Source organism: Vombatus ursinus, unplaced genomic scaffold (genome assembly GCF_900497805.2).
Source record: "Vombatus ursinus unplaced genomic scaffold, bare-nosed wombat genome assembly UNPS02014781.1, whole genome shotgun sequence".
NCBI lineage: Eukaryota > Metazoa > Chordata > Mammalia > Diprotodontia > Vombatidae > Vombatus > Vombatus ursinus.
Genome location: NW_020954559.1, coordinates 37,026,407 through 37,047,894, shown reverse-complemented (window position 1 = coordinate 37,047,894; position 21,488 = coordinate 37,026,407).

Here is a 21,488-nt window from a genome sequence, read left to right as displayed (position 1 = left end):
GAATATCTTACATAGCTTCCCAAAGTGAACGGTACATAGCCTTTGGTGCAATTGGGGTGCATTGAATAAAAATAAAGGGGCAGTGGAAGCATAAGGAAAGAAGAGAATTTTGAAAAACCATTTGTACATATTTCATCAGTTGTGTAACAGAGTTAAAGTTGTAGTGATTGCATTATTTTCCAAATAAACACACAAAATGCAAGTTATAACTGATCAGTGGTCAAGTCCACTGATAGGTCTTAACAAGCAAGTGTTGGCAGGCAAGTATGTCATGCATTGTCAGAAAGTCGAGCATGCATCAGCAGGAATATGTGCATGTAATGACTTGTTTACAATACTACAATATGCTACTATAGGGTTACATGATGCAATATTATATCATCAAAATTTCAATGCAGGAAAAAAACCACAAATTTACAATAAATTATTAAATTTAAGATGTATCATTTTTTAATTATATTTTTGAATTGATGCAAATTTCAAAAAAAAAATTAAAGGGTTAAAGAAAATAGATTTCAAGGGGGCATTGAGAAATTTTCTTTTAAAGGAGTAGGCCAGGTAAGTTTGGGAACCTCTGACTAAGGTAAGATTAGAAATCATGTCTTCCTGACTCCAAGTCAAGTACTCTTACCCACTATACCACCTCGCTGCCTAATGATATTAGGCATCAGTTAATATTAGGGTAACTAGGCAGCACAGTGGATAGAATGTTGGGCCTGGAGTCAGGAAAACTAATTTTTCTGAGTTCAAATCTGGCAGTGTGACCTTAGGCAAGTCACTTAACCCTGTTTGCCCCAGTTTTCTCAACTGTAAAGTGAGCTGGAGAAGGAAATGGCAAACTACTCCACTATCTTTGCGAAGAAAACCCCAAATGGAGTCACGAAGACTCGGACACAATTAAACTTGTTTCTGGTGTCTGAGTATGGGCAAGTTGTTCAACTTTTTTTCTCAATTTCCTTATCTGTAAAATAGGTTGATAGTACTTGTACCACCTACCTCTTGGAATCATTTTGATCAAAATTGCTCCACCAATGGTAAAGCTATATAAGTGTAGGCTACGGATATGGGTGCACAGTGGAATCCTTCCACTCTGTATGTTGTCTCTCCCATTGGAATGTGAGCTCCTTGAAAACAGGGACTGTCTTACTTTTGTGTTTGTATCTCCAGAGCTTAGTATAGTGCTTTTGCACATATTAAGTGCTTTAAAATTCTTTTTTCACTCCTTCATTGTTGAATTTCATTCATTTTCAGTAAGTCCTTCAACCACTTTGCATCTCAGTGTCTCCATCTCTAAGGTTGCCTGCTCTGCCTACTTCACAATGGTGACAATAACAGGAGAATATATTTGTAAAGTGTTTTAGAAAGATTAGAAGGCTGTGCAAACTTAAAGAGTTAGCATCTGAAACCACAATTCCAGGAGTGCTTTGTGCCTGAAGGAGACTGTCCTGACTGCAAGATTTTAAGGAGGAGCAGAGTAACTCCATGACCATCTGCACAGATGTAATGCACCTTTACCTATTGTTTCATGAACTCTTGTCCTGAACTGCATTATTCCCTTTCCTATCTTACCATATAATTCCATGCCTAAAACACATTCCTTCCATGGCCCTGGCCATTGAAATCTTTCTCTTTTATAGAGGTTCAGCATAGATGCCTCCTCCCTATTAAAGTATTTCCTGACCACAAAACCCTCTCAGCAGAAATAGATTCCGTCTTCCTAAAGTCTCCTTGGAGTATATTGGGTCACTCATTTGTTCTTCTCACATTTGATCTTAAATTGCACTTCTTTGTATAAGTCAGATCACCCTTATAATATTGTAAGCTTCTTACAATAGAGGGCAAGAATTACACTATTATTCATCAACCCTGTATCTCCATGCTAGCACAGTTCTTTGGGCAGAATAGGATCTAATTAAATGTTTGTTGACTGGAATGGCACAGAACACAGGTGAAACTTGAAGCAGGTTCTAGAGAACAGAAAAGGTTACTTACTGCTCTATTCTTTGGCACTTGAGTTCTCAGCATGTGTGAAAACTCCTAGTCTTGCCAGACAGTCTGGAAATCAGAGTTTCTTGGTAATGACGGGCAACTCACTACTTTTTCCACTAGCATAAACAGCCTCTTAGGACTTTCTAAACAAGAATAGTGACTCTGAGAATTGTCTCTGACCATACTCTAGAAACTGGTCCAATCTGGTACACCATGGCAGCATTTTAGATTCCATGATAATATTACTTATGAAAGGAAAGATGTGTTATTTCAAAGTCAACCTCATATAAACCAATCCTCACAAGTAAATTTATGTGTATTATCATGGAAGGGTGGCTCAAAACATCTTTCAAACATTGTTTGTAGTGTTCTTTGAAACAGATCACCCAACACATCTCCATAAAATGCTGAAAGATGGCTATCTCTAACTGCTCATGACAGCCCCCAAATAGTGATGGCCAACATCTCTGACCATTTTCTCCATAACAGTCCCAGGAGGTAGGCCATTTAAGTATGATTATCCCCATTTTACAAGGAGAGAAACTGAGCCTCAGAGGTTCAATGACTTGCCAATGATCACACAGGTAGTGTCAGAAACTGGGGTTCAAGCCCAGATCACCTGACCCCAAGTCCAGTATATCATACCACTAAAGTGCCAAGTGTCCCTTTTATGTTCCCTTGTAAAGAGCTGAGCACAGAATAGATGACCAATAAATGCTTGTAGAAGAAATTACAATGGATGGTTCTTTGTTAGCTACCCTAACTAGGCCAAAAGAAGACCAGCAAAGGTCTCTGTCAGTTCTGTTTCCAATTCCATGAAGAAAGATCCTTCTCTCTCTGAGTTACTGAACAATATATTTAATACTGATTTACATATTCATTCTACAAATATTTTATTGAATATGTCCTATTGTGCAAAATGACATGGGAAGAGGGCAGAAAAAGATGAGTAAAACACATTACCCAACCAATAAAGGAGCTCATAATTAAATGGGGGAGAGGAGATAAGATTACAACTAAATACAATACAACGTAGAATGTGATAGACCAAAGAAAGTTACAAACACTTGGGGACTGCAGTGGCGAGGGAGAGACTAAGCTTTCATAGAGGCAATGACATTCAAGCTGCACCTTCCAAGAGAGACAGTAAAGGGAAAAATGTTGTTGTTATCATACGGTTGTTTCAGTTGTATCTGACTCTTTGTGACCCCATTTGGGGTTTTCTTGGCAAAGATATTGGAGTGGTTTGCCATTTTCTCCTTCAGCTCATTTTATAGATGAGAAAACTGAGGCAGACAGGGTTAAGTGACTTGCTCAGGATCACACAGACAGTAAGTGTCTGGGGCCAGATTTGATCTCAGGTCTTCCTGATTCCAGGCCTGGTGCTTCATCCACTGTGCCACCTAGCTGCCCGAGGGGAGAGATAGTAAGGGGAAATGTTGGTAAAAGTGGGAATTCTAGATAAAGAGAATGGTAGGAGCAAAAACATAAAAGGGGGAAGGGCAAAATTATGTTGGGGAATGTTGAATAGTCTGGTTTGATTTGAGCATAGAGCACGTGATGGGGAATGGTAGTAGGTAAAACTGAAAAAGGAACATAGGGCAAACCATGATGAGTCTTGAATAGATGCCAAGGCAGTGAGGAAACCCACAGAAGGTTCTTTAAGTTAATAAGGTACCTGATTAGGACTATGAAGGTTACAGCTAGGAAGATCTCTCTGATACTGAGGTAAAGGATGAACTAGACTGGCGAGAGCCTGGAAAAGGGCAGAATTATTAGGAGGTCCCTGGAACAGTTCAACATGACTTGTTCTATTGACTATCTTTTTATTCTTATGATTAGGGATAAATCAGTGACTTAGGCAACAAGAATTTATTAAGTTTCTGTTATCTGCCAGAAACTGTGCTAGGCTTTGGAGAGGGAGAGACAAAAATGAAATAGTCCTTTCCTTGAAGGATTCACACTTTTTTTTTTTAGTTATTCCTCCAAGAGATTTTGCCCAGTACTATCTTAGTGTTGACTGGGACTTTAACAAACCTGTATTCTTCAGAGAATCATCAACTTGAAGGGTTGAAGAGACCTGAGAGGTATTCAAGTTCAACAGACAAGAAAACTGAGACTCAGAAAGGTTAAGTGGATTGTCCAGGGTCACAAACCTTCTAAGTGTCTAAGGTGAGATTTAAACTCGGGTGTTTTTGAGTCTATGTCCAGAATTCTATCCACTAGAATACACTGCCTCCGAATATTTTATGTTTTCACTTGGCATGATCATGACCAAATTATTACTTTAGAGCATGAGTTCTTAACTTAGGATTTTGGCTCTTTTTTAATATTTAAAATATTTTAATATAATTGGTTTCTTTTATAATCATATGAATTTTATTTTAATCTTCTAAAAAATTATTCTGACTAGGGATCCATAGCCTTCATCAGATTGCCAAAGAAGTCCAAGCCACAAAAAAAGGTTAAGAACCCTAATTTTGAGTATAACCAAAATTTCATATACCTAGCATTAAAATGAAAAGGGGAGGCCATGATATACTATGTAATTACCCTTTACAGACAAGTTAGGAAGGAAGACAGAAATAATGACTAAATCAAACTACTCAAATATTTAGTTAACATGATCCTTTGGTCATGTCTCAATAATAGAAATAAATTGAGTATGATTTAATAAGACTGAGTTTCTTCAGATGTCTTAATAACTAAATCAGATTGACCAAACAGTTCACTCAACTACCTGGGTATAAAGTGGTCTTTAAGAAGCTAGAAGCAAACAAAAGAGCCATAAAATAATTAATGTGCATAGATTTGGATTCTACGAAAACTTTTTATTAAAGGTAGATGGGTTTTGATCATAAGAATTGTAAGTTTAGTAAATAGAGTTTCCACAGAATGTGTTTATTAACAATTCAAATTATTCTACTATTACTAAAGAACTTTCTCCTACTTAGCATGTGTGTGTATGTGTATATGTATACATATATATGTGCATGTACACACATGAATACATCTATCATCTCAGTAATGTTTACATATCAGGAAAAAATGGGAATTCAGAGACAGCTATAAGCACATTTTCATTGCTTTCACTAGTGAACAAGATAATACATTCTGGAACCATTGATTAAAAATGTGAACTGGAAAATTATGCTGCAAAGTTTAGAAAACTTTCAGGGGTTACATTTTGACATACTCAGATCTTTCCTTTAACAATGACAGAATGCTACACAAAAATACTGCATTTCATCTGGTGTGGGTCTTTATCTTATCTTGACAGATTATTGCTGGTTAAATTGTAGAGCTGACTTAAAGGCAGGACTCTTCAAGGGAGTCAGAAATTAAGGCTTCACCAAATGGTAATAAAGCTATTAAAAATGCAAACAGCAAACAGCTACACTGTACAGGTTAGACAGCTAATCCAAACTAGCAGTTTAAAAAAGCAGAGCAATTACACTTTTATTTAAATGCAAGGAATATGAGCAAGAATAGAATGAGGAGCCTTGTTTAAATGCATTCTTTTGAATATTTATTAGAAATAATACATGTAGTTAAGCCACTTATCTGATTTCAGTGAATAAGTAAAATGCAAAAGATCAATTTTCATAATTATACCAAAGAAGTCTGTCTTTCATAAAAATCTCATTAATAACACCATTATTACTGAAAAAATATCTCAGTATTATTATTGTTATTCTAATTATCAGCAAAATGCTACTGATAATGTTGTCATAAAATTCCTTTTTAGTATCCTATTAAGGAAGATAGACTAAGTAGTGGTTTAAGTTAAATCTAGAGCCTAAGTGGCATTAAAAAATCTTCTTTGTGTATTTGGTTAAAATACATTACGTGTATAATTATATAAACTACTACAAATTTAGCAAACAAGGTTATATACACATATGTGTCTTTATATTGTATATGCTCATTGGATCTCTGTACACAATGCATATCACATGCATACTTACAGTCTCTTAAGAGGAATAAAGTATACATTTCTCATCTATGTCATTTTATTAACAAAAGCCAAAGTAAATACATTTATGTTGATGAATGTTTGCTGAGATGATCAGACATTCAAATCTCTGCTTTCATTCCTTGGCTATGGCAAAGAGAGTGAAATATATTCACTTGCCACTTATTCTTGGGGGTCTTGTAAGGATCACAGGGACCTAAACAATAGCCAGAACCCTTGAAGCCTGTCTTGCCACTGGTCATTGAGGGAATCTTGACTTTCTCATTTAAGTTCTCTGTACCTCAGTTTTCTTAGCAGAAAAATTGCTTCACATGTCATGGACATTTATCGAGTGTGTTGATTGAAGATATAAGCATAGGGAAAATAGGACTGAACTCTTGGCCCAGAAAACAAATATAAGTCCCAAATTTTCTCTGCTCCACCAAGGCTGTTGAGTAAAAGATTTGGAAGCCAAGGTAACTCCTCATTCACAATCACAAATACTGGTTAAAACCTTCCCATCAAAATGCCTTTCTTTGAATGTTTTATCTTAGCTTCTTATTCCAATCAAGCCAACTAAGTAATCTCAGAGAAAGGGGGAGATCCCTTAAAGATAAACTATCCTTAAAAATAAAGCAATGAGTAGGTCTGAAACAGAAATACCTTTTTTTATTTTGGGGTAACATGCATATAAATGATAAGTTAGTTCACTTCATTCTGCCACTTATGACTCATAGAGACTTCCCTAACAAATAGAAGAAAAAACAACTTCATTTTACATCTCTCTGGCAATGTGTTTAGTTATCACCCTGTGGGCATAGATAAAGAATTTTAACTACTTTATATCATTCAAATAGTGATCAATATGTAGTAAATTAATGCTAAAATACCTCTCTGAATTTAATGATATCCTCTTGACAATATAAATGAATGGGAGCTACCACAATAAAGCAAAAATAACTGTAGGATTAGAAAAAATAATTTGCTACAATGCCCAGTGCTAGAAGCTTCAAGTCATTATAACCAGGCTAAAGGACTTACAGGCATCTCCTAGAGTAAGAATGGCCTGACAGTAATAGCCTAACCACCATCAAGGTTAGCAAGTAATGGCCTTGTGAGTCAATGGTGTGGACGAGAGATACTCTCCAAAACTATGTGCTTAGCACAGAAAAAACAATTAATAAATGTTTTATCTATCTACCTGTGGAGAGTGAGAAACATTTACCAAGCTGCATCTTTCCTTCCTCCCATTACAGATGCAGAAGAGGTCCCCTTCTTTCTAGGGATACATCTCTACAGCTGCAAATCACATTTCTCCCTTTTTTGAGTAGCAAGCAGTCACTCCAACTATGGCAGGAGATTCTTTTTCCTTGTGCCACCAAGTTCCCACTTGCATAACATTTTCCAAAAGGACAAAGGCAAAAATAAATGTCATTTCAACAAAATTGTTAAATTCTTACACAGGAATTAAGCTACTATATATAATACTGTTTCTAGGTTAAAATATGTCCTAAACAACCAGCTTCCAAGTGCATTTTTTAGAATGCATGATTCATTGAAAACTACCTTTATTTATTTTAAGTTAGTTCATGCATATTCAGAAATTTGCTACACTGCATTAGATTAGATTAGAATTTCAGAGCTTAAAAGGACAACTCAATATAATCAGAATTTGATACTGAGAGGGTTAGGGAATGGGGAGTGGTGCCATGTTTCTGACTGAGATTCAAGCCAAGACAGGTTAGTTGATGGAACACCAGAAGGCTACTTAAAACACAGTACCTCTTGGACCTCTAGGACAGGTGTAGATGAAGTTTCCATCTCCTCTTTCTTAACACTAATAATTTCTTAACCCTTCCCACCCCCACCAACTAATTTTCACAGTTTCATCAGACTAAAAGGGGGGGGGGAGCATACTAAACAACAGAAATTGAAATGCCAAATAGAAAGCTAAAATAAAAACCAGGAAAAAATGATCGTTATGTGTAGGTTGATTCAATGGATAAAGTTCCAGACTTTTTAAAAATTATTATTAGCTAATAATATTATTATTATTTTGTTGATGGATAGTTTGTTATAGACAGAGCTCTGAAATAGCAAAGATACTTTCTATTATCTGTACTCCATGAAGGAGCTAAAAAATGCTAGGCAAATTTCCTCCTCTATTTTTTCTGTTTAATATAATGCTTAGACATCAACAATAAACTCCACAAGAATTTAGAACTCTGATCATTGCAATGAACAATTGTGACTTTAGAGGAGTATTGGTGAAACATGCTTCCTGTCTCTCAGCAAGGAGGTGGTGGGCTTTGGGTGCATAATGCACCATATGTGATCAAACACAGTCAGAGGGTTGTTACATGGAAAGGTTCTGGGAGAGGGGAAGGAGGATAGTCACTAAAAATGGCAACCTTGTTAAAAAAAATACAGTCCATAAGGTCTTACCAGAGTCCAGAAAACACAAAATAGAGCATTTTGATTGGTTCTTATCAGGTCAGTCATTGAGTAGTGCATACATGTAATATATACACATTTTTCACACAAACTGAAGAACTTGGGAACATCTATGGAAATAATGAGGATTCTCGAAGATTCTCTGCCTCTTTTCATTTTGCTTTAATTCTGACTTTTTTAAACCATAAAATGAACCCCACGAAGGGAAAGATTACCTAAAGATCTTTCAAAAATGATAAGTTGAATGAACAAAGTTAATATCCTAGATTCCCAAGGAAGATATATTCTTTTGTTGCCAAGGTGAATAAAAAAATAAAATAAATCATTGAGAGTTCCAAAAAAGTGAGATTTATTTAGCAATACACAATTTAAGACAACTTTGCTTTAGCATCTTATCAATTCATTTGATACAGTTGTATGCGTGTTGTTTTGCTTTTCTCATTTCTATTAATCACTACTTTGAAGTGTATTGAAACAACCAATAGAATTTTTAAAAATCTACTTGAAAGAGTGACAATGAAGAATTCATTGAGAATGAAGTTCTGCTTTCCCACTGGCTACTCAACCAGTCTTTAGAGACTAGAAAAAGACCAATGTTGTAAACAGCCCAATGTGTCCATGGTAACGAGCAGTTCAACATTTAACTTTTCAATGTATAAGAAGGTAATTACTTTTTCTTTACATTTGTATAGTTTATAATAGCAATAATACTCCCTCACTCCACCCCACTTGCCCACCAGGTCAGGCAATTCCTAGTGATTAATGACCAACTGGCCATTTTCATTTGGTGTTTTTTTTTTTTTTTTTAAGTGCCTTTGATTTGGCCCCAGGTTTCAGAACTCTACTCACTTGTTAACTGCTGGAAAATATCCTCGTCATTGGTCATGATTATCTCCACTTTTTCTGTTTTAAAATGGAAGCACGTCTGTGAGCAATTCCTTGCTGTGTGACCCTATCTATCAGTCACTTCACTTACCTGGTCTATCCTTTGGCTATGGGATATCTATGAGAAGAATGCTATAAGTTTGTGTGTATGTGGAGAAGGGATGATAGATCTGCTTTTAAACATGGTAGACACTATGTTAGAAGGTATTCCACATTTTACAGAGAAGGAGGCATTGTATTCAATAAATTTTACAAATCTAAAAGCACTATATAAATGGTAGCTAATTATTATTATCATCATCACCATCATTATTTAAAGATATGCTTCCCATAGAGTTATGTAAATAAGACATAGTGAATAAATTCAATCTCCTCTATTCTATAAAATGATAATAATGATTGTTCCTTGTCTTAGAGGCTCTTTAGCTCATTTAATGAATGTGTGTTAAGGCACCTTGAAATTCTAATTCAAGATATATCATCATTCATCAACACCAACCACCTAATTGCACCTGTAACTGTACTAGATGTTATCCAAAGCAAGTCAAACAGACAAGGTTCTTTGTCGACTCACAGTCTAAGGTGACAACATTTGCACAGACAGAGTGATTATGAACATTTAGCAAATACCTTAATTATATTTAGTGCAAGTAATAATCTTCTGGTGATGCTGTATAGCTGGGAGTCATGGAATTCTTCAAAAAGCTGAAGCTGGGAGGGGTTAACCAAAGGACATTGGGGAGGGATATGGTAAACCCGAGCAGGTTGCAGCAACTAAAAATTTTAGAAGGAGAGACCATGTGTTGTATTACTATTCCTACAATGTCCAAAGAAACTGAGGAAGGCTCCCAACATGTTGTGCGAAACAAGGTTAATCAGAGAACAAGGACAAAAGTCTCACAGCATCAAGTGGGCAAACATCAATGGGTTGCTATCTTGCAACCTTGGCTGGTCCTGAACCAGACCAAAGATTATCTGAAATACTGAAATCTCAAAGGAAGCAGAGGGATTAGTGCATTTGATGAGCCAGGGCTCAGGACCCAATTGCTGATATCATGGAATTTTGTTCAATAAAATGAACCAAAAGTCCTCACTTGCCTCCCTTTTGTGAACTTGGCTAAAAATAGTGGTCTTAACAATGCAAGTACTGTTGTGTGGAAATGAATGTTAACATAAGAATACTTTGTCTCTTAAGTTCCAAGTAATTTCAGTGGAAAGGTTAGTTGTACCCCAGGAAATCATATAACAATTTTTGTCTTTGGAAGATGCCCAGGGGTTTTTGGTTCACTCTTTTGATTGACTTTGTAGAATTCTTTCTTTTGATATGAAACTATACTAATAGTGTTATGCATACCCCAAAGAGTTACCCAGATTATTATCATTATAACAGGCTCAATATTTCTTATGCAGTGTGTGAAAATACAAATTTAAATTGTAATTCTTAAAATTGTACATGTCAAAATAACAAATATCATCATGCATTCTATTATCTGGATTTTGTGGGCATTTTATGCATATTGTCATTCATTTTTTAAGATTATACTAGCAGCTGAGATTACAATCTAGGTTGTGCATGTGGCTAAAAGGCAGGGGGTGGGAGGTGACGGAGCTAAAAATCTTTCCATTTTGAGCAGGAGTGCTTGTCTCCAGACTAACAGCTATAGTTGCTATGTACAAAGCTTATTGCTTTATATAATTATACTTGAATTTGTCCAATGTCTTTTGTCTCTAAAAAGTAAGGCCATTCCTTATAACCATCAGCCAAGCCAGTGTCTCAGGCTGCATTGCTGTCTCTGCCAGCTCACACTCTGTCTCCTGGCTTGAAGGTCTACCTCAGTGAATCCTTAAAATGTTTCTTTTGTGTCACCCCCCACCACACACACACAGACAAGGTTCATCTCACTATATAACAGCTATTTTCCATTCTGCACAAACTACCAACTCAGTTGAATGGTGTTTTGGTGAGCATCATTTCAATAGCTAATAAGTACCCAATGGCTGCATAAATACCCAAAACAGATTAAATTCCCTCATCCTTTATGTTATGTTGCTTGTCCTTCATTTTTTGAAGAAGACTAATGACATCATGAATGATATCTTGAAAATGAATTAGTTGTAAGTGAGGCAGAATTGCACAAAGTCGTCAGCTTCACTCTCTTCCTGAATCATCAAGGTCCAGTGGCAAGACAAAAGTCAAGGTGACTGGAGATGTAGCAGATGACCTTGGTATCTTTGGCTCATCCCTTATGTACAGGGAAGGGAGTATTCTGGGTAAAGCAAACAATCTACTTAAGGGCAAGTTGCCATATAGAGCTCATGTAGATTACTGGTTTGTAGAGAATTGTTGTACCATAATAAACATAATAAAATATGCTAAACATTCTTTAGTCTTGGACATGAACAAAGGTGATGGCATGGATAGGACTGGACTCGTGACAGTGGAGGGAGCCACCATTCCTATGAAATCAGAGACTATTCAAAGTAAATAGATGTATCCCTCTGATAGGCAGCTAGGTGGCACAGTAGATAGAGTGCCAGGCCTAGAGTCAGGAAAACTCATCTTTCTGGGTTCAAATCTGCACTCAGACACTTACTAGCTGTGTGACCCTGGGCAAGTCACTTAAGCTTGTTTGCCTCACTTTCCTCATCTGTAAAATGAACCAGAGAAGGAAGTGGCAAACCACTCCAGTATTTTTACCTGGGGTCATGAAGAGTCAGACATGACTGAACAACAAAAAGAGTGATTTTTATTCCATGTATTTTGTCCATTCACCAAAGTAAATTATCCTCATTTGCATGTTAGGTTTCAACAAAATTCCATAAAGTTCCAGAGGTCCAAGCCCCCTCTTAGGGCACATGAACTTTAAGGAAGAAATAATTTTTATTTGCAAAATGGTGCTTTTAATAACATATATTTTTAGGAGAGGGTTCTAATTAATCATCCAATATAATGTAATGAAGGAAACAATTTTGGTTAACACTGTCTTAAGAAATACTGGTAGCCCCTTGTAATTCTTCTGACTTGTACGTCATCGTGATCAAGTTAGTATTTTCATTTGATTTCTAAATGTTGCTCACCCTTTGGAATCTTTTATTTTCTATATTATACACTGCAGGTTCTCAACATGATGTTCCTGCAATGCCAACACTTTCCAGCATGTAATTTTCTGTTGACTAATAACTGTCGTTAGCATAACATTACTATCAAAGGCCTATACCTGCAGCATGACACCCTATTCCCTTCCAGACATTGGAAATACATTGTGACCTTTTTTTCTATTCAAGTTTTTTATTTGATTGTTTAAATAGCATATTTACAGGTTTTATAAGGTATGTTATTTAATTTAAAAGAAAAGACTGATGTGGAAAGGTTCTATAATGGGGAAGTTTGGAGGTGCAGATAAAGGAAAGGGGAGGAGAAAAAAGAAGAAATGGAGCAAAGGAGGGAAGAAGGAAAAAGAGAAAGGGAGGAGAGAGAGAAAGACATGAAAGAAGGAGAAAATAAAAGAAAGGAAATGGAAAAAAAGGAAGAGGAGAGGAACAGGCTGGTCTCCAGCTGGGAAGTCCAAACACCAGCCAACTATTTAATTATAAACAAAAGAGGATGAATCCTTAAGGCATATGAGTCTTCTCAATTTGGCTTGCAAAAGACAGAATGATCTTACTAATATATAAGATTAACTACATGAGTTACTCTAATCCAAGTCTGCTCCAAGTAAAGAGGATTTCTAAAGAGAGGGGGAAAAAAAGAAAAAAGATGTAAAATGTTCAGGAATAACTCAGCTGCTTATTCACCCCACTTCTCTGTCAAGTCTTCACCATGCTAACTCATAGTCATTGTCTTCATCTCACAACCACTGCAACCTTGGACTCTATCCCATGGTTCTCCTGTTCTAATAGGTGATCTCTTACCTTGTCTTCCCCAGACCAGTCCCTGAGCCACTTCCTGGCTATCTCTATTCCATGTAGCCATTCCTATTGTACTCCTCTCCCCACCACATTTTCCAGCAACACACACACACACACACACACACACAAACACACAAACACACAAACACGCACATGCACACAGTCCTTTCTTCACCCCTGCCAATAACCATAATCTCACAGACTAACAAGAGAATATTACAATAAGGCTTGTGTCCCAGGGACCCAGAGAATAGTGGCTTCAGGTCCTTGTAAAAAAAGAACTAGCCAGAGGAGAATTAGTAATCATGAGAGGCAATCTAGGAGAAAATCTAATACTTCAAATCTACTCTGAAGTAAGTTATCTGTCAATATTTATTCATTTTATAAGGTATTATAATTGATATATTACCAGTAGTCCTATCATTTCTCGAGGAAATAATCTTGCATTGGAGACTAATCAGATGTACATGAAAAACATTATAATTCTTACCTGGACTGATCTCAGGGACACTGGGAAAAGAAAAGTTGTCATGAAGAGGAATGAAGGACAGACCTGTAGAAGGGGAGGCATCTAGGAAAGGAATCTGCTTCTCTCAGAGAAGAGAAGGAACTAAAAACTTTGGAGAATAAAGCCTTGATGATGATAATAATATATATGCATATGTTTATATATATATAATATATCAGAGATCATATATATTATATCACATCTATCCTATATTATATTATTTTATATCATATCTTATCCTATTATATCATGTAATATAATATATAGTCTATAAAATAATATGTAATATAATTCATGATATAACATATAATATATTATGACAATATTGATATGTCATATTATATTATATATACATGTGTGTACATATACAATCATTATATGAAGAATGTGCCCATAGCCTTTTATCCAGAGATCCCATTACTAGCCATGTCCAAAAATATCAAAGAAAGCTTCCCTGTATGCCAAAATATTCATAGCAGCATTTTTTTTTTGTGGTAGCAAAGAACTGGAAACAAAGTAGGTACTCCTCAGTGGGAAATGACTGAAATATTATGGTACAAGTAGAATGGAATATCTTTGTACATTAAGAAAAACCTCAGAGGAAAAAAACAACATGAGAAGACCTCTATGAACAGATGCAGAACAAAATATGCAGTACAAAGAAAATATATGTAAATGTAACAATAATGTAAATGGAAAGAACAATAAAAATGAATTGAGAGTAATTATATATTAAATGTGTGTACATATAATATATTATATAATTACTGAAAGTAAATACAATAATTACAAGCTTAGAGTCAGAGAAGAGATGAGGAAAATTATCTTTGCTTCTTTCATTAAAGAAGTGAAAGACTACGGACGTGGAATGTTGCACATGGTGTCACACAGAGTTGATGGGTTTGTTGACTGTTGACCTACATTAAAAAAAAAAACTTTGTCTCAAGGGAAGGCTCACTGGGTAGGGGAAGAGAGGTACCTGTAGAAATAAATGTAATATGAAAAAGAAAGGCAATTAAAAAAACAACTTAAAATGGGAATTTGGTATGAATGGATGAATGTTATTGAGAGGCAGTCCCAAGATACTATAAAGGGCTTGTCAAGGCTATTCAGATTTCAAAGCTACATGTTACACTTCACATCCAAGTATAAATGACCCTGCCTGGTCTTATGCAGAGCGTATCAAGAATGACTTTAGGGACCCAGTTGACTACACCCAGATATACCAAATGAGGGAAAGAGTTTCCTTGGAGATAGGTCTGTCTTGAAATAAACATCTGGTTCAACAATGTTGAAGAGATCATTCTGAGATGAAGGCCCCTAGTGAATTCTATGTTATAAAGGAATGTAAAAGACTTGTTTATAAAGGATCTGGCTGGCATATACTAAGAGCAGGGCCATTTGGAGTTGAAACTATAAACCCGAAAGATAAATGAAATACACATTGATGTGAGGGATCAACTGAACCCCATGTGAATAACCCCAAACCATTTTAAGTGGTAAAATACATAATTAAAGACAGAACAGAAGGTGAAGACGATGACTGCCTGAAATGTTTATACATTTTTGGGTGTATGGAAAATAGACCTGAAAACCTTAGCTGAGAACCATAATTTTAGCTGGGAATAAGAAAAAAAGTGCTAATAATTGCCCACAAAGCCCTACTTTTATGCCTCATCTTAGCATAGAGATGCTCCTGAATTGTCTAAGCCTATACCAGTGAAGTATAAATTTTGCCAGGCCCTACAATGTCCCTACATCTGAGGAACAACCTAGTTAAGTTTGATATAGTTCATAAATAACTATTTACACATATTCCATTTTGTTGTTACTGTTCAGTCATTTCAGTCATGTTCAACTCTTTGTGACCCCATCTGGAGTTTTCTTGGCAAAGATACTGGAGTGATTTGCCATTTCCTTCTCCAGCTCATTTTAGAGATGAGGAAACTAAGGCAAACAGGGTTAAGTGACTTGCCCAGAGTCATACAGCCAATAAGTGTCAGGAAGATGAGTCTTCCTGACTCCAGGCCTGGCACTATACCATCTAGCTGCCCCATGCATATGCCATTACAACCTGTTAAATTATTTATGTGGTTATGGAGGCAGATATGTGGTGTAATGATAGAGTGCTAGCCTCAGATTCTGGAAGATCTGAATTCAAGTTCTGTCTCAGAAATTTCATACCTGTATGAGTTAAGGTAAATTACTTAATTTTTCTGGACCCAGTTGTCTCATCTGTAAAATAAAGACAACGATAGCACCAACCTCATAGTATTGTTGTGAGGATCAAATAAAATAACATTATGTAAAACTCCAAAGCTTAAGGAGATAGATACATGCAATAATCTCTATTACTGCCAAGGGTACCACCATCCTCACAATCACCTGGGCTTACAAGTGAAGGGTGATGTTTAATTCCTCATGTTTTCTCACCCACTATATCCAATCAGTTGTCAAGGCCTGTTGATTCTACTTTCACAACATCCCTCCTATATACACCTGATTCTCTCCTCGAGGAGAAAATCACATAGGTGCTGGCCCTATCACCTCATACCTAGATTATAACAAGAGCTTTGTGGTTAGGTTCCTTGTTTCAAGTCTCTCCCTGCTCTAGTCCATCCTCCATTCAGCTATCAAAGTGATCTTCCTAAAGCTCATGTCATTTTCTTATTCAATAAACTCCATTGGCTCTCATTTCCTCAAAGAACAAATGTAAAATCCTCTTTTGGTCTTTAAAGCCCTTCACAATCCGGCCTCTTTCTACTTTTCCCTTTTTTTATACATTATTCCCTTCTATATGCTCTATAATCCAGCTGCACTGGCTTTGGTGTTCTTCATACCTGTCACTCCATTTTGCCTTTTCATTGACTGTCCTCCATGTCCTTCTTGTCACAGACTCCTAGCTTCACTGGCTTACTTCAAGACTCAGCTCAAATACCATCTTCTACAAGTGGCTTCTCTTCCCTCTCTCAAAAAAAAAGAGTCCCAACATGCCTTCCCTCTGAGATTATCTCCCATCTTCTCTGTATCTGCACTTAGCACAGTGCCTGACATGTAGTAAACACTTCATAAGTACTTATTGATTATTTATTTTATTTTTACACATCAAATCCATCAATAGCAGTTCTGCTACCACAGGGCAGTATATTCTGGAGAAAGCAAAAGGATGAAGGACAGAGAATGTTGGTATAGGAGTGAGTTTTGCATAGTGAGAAAGGTTTGGCTTGTGGGCTCTTAGATGTGATTTACATGGTTGAGAGAAAACCAGATAGCAGTCTTAATGATACCTTCTGCTCTATAATAAAGAAGTAAACACATATAGTATTCTATCTGAAAAAATCCAAGGCTATAGTCCTGAGAGTGTGGAGATAATAAACTATGTCAATGAATCATAGAAGAAGTCTCAGAGCCATCTTTTACAACCCCTAGTGGAAGCAAGAGTCCCTTCAGTGATAAGATGGTTGGTTGGTGATTGTCCTTCGATCTCAAAGAGGACCAAAATGACATCACTATATTGGAGTCAAAGTATAGCAGGTCCAATTATGGCTGATCAGACCAATATGAACTCTGAAGTCTATACCACACCTCAAGCACAAAATAGTACATATGAACATATGGGGTTGAGATGTGTTTAAATTTGTGCATCTCACATTTCTTTTGAGCTACTGCAAGATGGAGTATGGGATTTAGAGCCAGAGGACCCAGGTATGATTCCTAGTTGTGCCATTTACTTTCTACACAGGCAAATAGTATCCTCATTTGCAAAAGGATGGGGTTGGACTCCCTTCCAGCTCTAAATCTATGACTGTATGATCCCAAACAAGTTTTCATTTAACCTGTTTCATGACTTACAGTGATAAGGAACTCATTAACTACCAATTCTCTCTCTCTCTCTCTCTCTCTCTCTCATCTATCATTTATCTATGCAAGGCATGGGAAGAAATACTTCTGCTGTAATTAGAGAATGAATAGAGAAAACCTAAAGGATATAATTAACTAATAGAAATAATTAATTAAATAAGATTAAAATAATTAAAAGATAATTAATAATTAAAAGAATTAAAAGAAAAATAATTAAAATAAGTAATAATTAAATTAAATAAAATAATTAAATAACTAAAAATAGTTAAAAGAAAAATAGAACCTCTGGAAAAAATCTAAACATTAGAGGGGCAGAGAATCTGAGACTTGGGACATCATCTTCTCCAACCTCTACCTGAAGTCCTAATTCCCTCATAGCACTCCCATGTACGTAAACATTCTCTGAAGACAAGACTTTGGTTTCTTTTCTTTTGAGAACATAGGCCAAAAATGACTAATTTTCTTTGGTTCCATAAGGTATAAGAAGGTTATTGACCAGTTTTCTGTTGTCTTTTATATGACAAACCCAGAGAAAAATAAGGCAAAATTGCAGCAGAAACATTTGGTTAAAGATATGGAAGAGATTCCTGATTATAAGGACCCACCAAAAGAGGTTATGAAATTTCTATCTCTGGGGAGCTTAGAAAAGAGTCTTACCAATGTCTGTGGAATGATGTAAGAAATACTAAAAGAGACAGCATGGCATAATGGTTAGATACTGACCTCAGTGAGGAAGCCCTGGGTTTAAGTCTTTCCTCTAACATTTCCTATGAGTAACTATAGGTGAGACACCTAACTTTATGCTTTTCTTTCTTTCTTTCTTTCTTTCTTTCTTTCTTTCTTTCTTTCTTTCGGCAAGGCAATGGGGATTAAGTGACTTGCCCAGGGTCATACAGGTAGGAAGTGTCAGGTGTCTGACGCCAGATTTGAACTCAAGTACTCCAAGGCCGGAGCTCTATCCACTGCGCCACCTAGCTGCCTCTGAGACACCTAACTTTAAAGAGCATCCCAGGTAACACTCAGACTATAGGCTACAGAATAGAGTTGAGATGGTAAAAACTGTTTCCCCATTGGGAGTTTCCTGTACCAATGAAATTATAGAAAAAGACATAAGAGGCAGTGAGCAAGACAGGGGCACAGACCAGATTATTTCCTTCTAGCAGTGTTATTTCCTTTCTAGGGCTGGATTTAGGGAGAATAAACTATCAGTTACTAATACTAAATATAATTTAAAATCTTGAAATACTCCTTTGGTCTCTTAAGCAAAGGTATTTGATGCATTCTTCCTTTTATTATTTTTTTTAAAAGGCAGATATAGACAGCCAGACAGATAAATTGAGAAAGAATCAAACAAACAAACAAACAAATGACTTTCTATATACTAACCGCCCCCCCCCCAGGAAAAAAAAAGTGATTACAAAACACTTTGAAGAAATTCAATAGCAAGAAGCCCTGCCCCTGTGTACCTTTTGTTTCACTTAAAAATTATCAACTCATCCTGTGAAGAGTCAAATGTAAAAGCTTCATTATTTGCTTCCTCAGTTTAAACATTGTGTGTATCACAATAGTATGTCACACTCCATTGCTCTGGAGAAAGAGAAGGATGAATTTAACAGGGCCCCACTTGGCCATTTTGGTTCCTCCCCTCAGTATTAGTGTTCTAAGTGAGTGCCTGGTTTCCAGGAGATGTTATTTCTTTATGGTTAATTTTAATCTTCATCTCGACAGTTGTTATATGGGAACTTCCCTAACATGAAGATAACCTTTTTTTCCTCTTCATCTTCTTCCTCTGCCTCCTAAAAATTAAAAAAAAATGTTGGTTTGTCTCCTAAAAGGAGAAATGAGAAAGAAAAGTTAGGCTTTCCGTAACTCACAGGCCAAAACAAAAGAAGCACTCACTGTAACAATGAAGCTTGAATTTTGAAATCTTCAAGGGACAGTCAGTCATTCACCAGACTTGTAATCTTTTTTTGTGTTTCCCAAGATGGTTGTTCAATGTGTTGCCCCATGTAGGGAAACTAGCAGCAATTATGCAGTAACCTCTTGTATCTGATAATTTGACCATGATCACAAAGCAGCTCTGTGGTTATTTTCTTTAAAGCAACTATTTTTGTGTAGTGTAAATAAGACTGGTTAATAATTGTATTTGTTAGCTTCAGGAAGATCCTGAGGTGCTCCAGTACAGAAAACCTGTGTATTGATATGGGTTAAGAACACATTGTTAGGTAGATACTTTAAGGAGTGTAAACAGAATTCAAAATGTAAAAAACAGTTAACACTTTCTTCACTTACTTAGAAAATGAAAAACTCCATTTGACCTAAGGCCATAGTGTCTAATTGGTTCCATTCATTTCTTACCTATAAATTTGCAAAACTAAGTCAAAAGAAAAGGCTTTTTCTCCTCCTTTATTGATAAAAAGAACAACAACAAAATTATGGTAGCCTACAGTTCAATCCCTTGGATTTTGGTAGATGGCAGCTCTCCCAATTCACTTTATCGTTAGCTATAGGGACTCCCATTTGGGATTTTAAAAGTCAAAGCTAAACCCAGTGTTTTCACAGTGTTTGGCATCAGATTGTTAGCTCTGGAAAAGGTGCTGACAAGTTTATACAAATAGAGAAGGAAAGATTAATGTGCTTTGTATCAAGGTCAAAGTAAATGTCTTCATCATTTCAAACATGTTGACAATTCCTAAGACAATTTGCAACTATTCCAAGTTTTCCTAAAGGCATATCATATGTTGTTGTGATGAAACCAGCATCTGCCTTTGCTCTGGAATCATCACTGTTTTGTTAATGTGATTGGGTGTCCAAGGATGGATTGAAGGTTATAGAGCAGAATGGGTGTCCTATCATTATACTTCTCCAGGGTTCCTAGTACCATCTTTTCCAAGGTGCTTTACAACCCTAACAACAAGACCATAAAGGTAATGAATGATTTTTTCCCCCGGAGGATGAAGTTAAGGCAGGGCAAAATTAAATTAAGGCAATGTGGGTTAGTAGATAGAATGTTAAGCTTCCAGTCAGGAAAACCTGGGTTGAAATCCTACCTCTAACACTGGCTAGTTATGTGACCATGGGCAAGTCACTTAATCCCCATGTGCCTCAGGCAACTCATTAAGATTTATGTACTAAGTCAGACACAATTTCTGTCTGTGTACCTGGATAGAAGGAATTCTCACCTCCAATAAAATCATAGATTTGTGCAAAATTTTATATCTTCCACAGTAGAACATGGTGAATTCCTTAAGTAGGTTTTAAATCTTATAGAGTTGAGATTGCTTCTTTTCTGTTTTCTGACGTACCAAGGATATTTGGAAAACTAACTGAAAAATTAACACTCAATAGTAATAGAATGCTGATTAGATTCTAAACTCAATGCCACCAAGTTCATACTTATAATGGTCAATCAGCAGGCATTTGACCAGCTTGGTCTACATTTTGTCATATTACAGCTGGTAATTTTTTTTTAAGGTTTCTTCTTTCTTTCTTTCTTTCCTTCTTTCTTTCTCCCTTCCCTCCCTCCTTCCTTTCTTCTTTTCTTTTTCTTTCTCTTCCTTTCTTTCTCTTTTTTTCTTTCTCCCTTCCTTCCATTCTCTTTCTTTCTTTCTCCCTTCCTTCCATTCTCTTTCTTTCTTTCTTTCCTTCTTTCTTTCCTTCTTTCTTTCTTTCTTTCTTTCCTTCTTTCTTCCCTTCCTTCTTTCTTTCTTTCTTTCTTTCCTTCTTTCTTTCTTTCTTTCTTTCTTTCATATTAACAAACCTATTTGGATGCTACTGTTTATCTATCTCTTTTAATCTCCTTAGGTTTGTTCCTAAAAAGAAAGTCTAGAAATGAAGACACTTTGTTTAAGTTCCTTTATAGTTTTCTCACTTGGTACATCCTGTCCTCTCTTCTCCTCTCCCACCTCCTCTCTTTCTCCCCCCTCC